The sequence below is a fragment of the Anoplopoma fimbria genome, unplaced genomic scaffold, assembly GCF_027596085.1.
Source record: "Anoplopoma fimbria isolate UVic2021 breed Golden Eagle Sablefish unplaced genomic scaffold, Afim_UVic_2022 Un_contig_6023_pilon_pilon, whole genome shotgun sequence".
Classification (NCBI taxonomy): Eukaryota; Metazoa; Chordata; class Actinopteri; order Perciformes; family Anoplopomatidae; genus Anoplopoma; species Anoplopoma fimbria.
In genome coordinates, this window is record NW_026549341.1 from 1 (window position 1) to 623 (window position 623).

Sequence of the window (623 nt, forward strand, 5' to 3'; positions counted from 1 at the left end):
CTAAGCAGGGTCGGGCCTGGTCAGTACTTGGATGGGAGACCGCCTGGGAATACCAGGTGCTGTAAGCTTTTTTCACTCCTCTTTACAAAAAGCAGAGGGCGCTGCTGCTTTTTCAGTGGACACCGACAGGGTGGGAAGGAAATAGCTAGATCATGACTTGCCGGTATAGAAATGACACAAATCCAGTTAAATGATGGCTTTCATCATTCCTAAGCTCATCGATCATTTTCTTTTCAATTTTATGCTAACGTATTCTACATTTCAACAGTAAATATTAATCTTTTTACTGCACTACATTTGTGATCCTTATAGCCACTTTGTACATTCTGATTTGACATTTAAAAGCTGTGAGTGTGTCTGGAAATCTGCAGGCGCTCCCTGTATAGACGAAAGAGCAAAGCGTGGTGATATAGTATCTTTAAAAGGCCTTTGGTAGGCGCAATATTTGCTTACGGCCATACCACCCTGAACACGCCCGATCTCGTCTGATCTCGGAAGCTAAGCAGGGTCGGGCCTGGTCAGTACTTGGATGGGAGACCGCCTGGGAATACCAGGTGCTGTAAGCTTTTTCACTCCTCTTTACAAAAAGCAGAGGGCGCTGCTGCTTTTTCAGTGGACACCGA

The 623-nt window shown here is 45.4% G+C and overlaps 1 non-coding gene across 1 annotated transcript; it reads left to right on the top strand.

Moving 5' to 3' along the window:
• Positions 1 to 447: 447 nt before the first annotated feature.
• LOC129114744 (5S ribosomal RNA) lies at positions 448 to 566 on the top strand. The gene has a single exon (XR_008532683.1). It is a non-coding gene; the product is annotated as a 5S ribosomal RNA (ribosomal RNA).
• Positions 567 to 623: the final 57 nt, after the last annotated feature.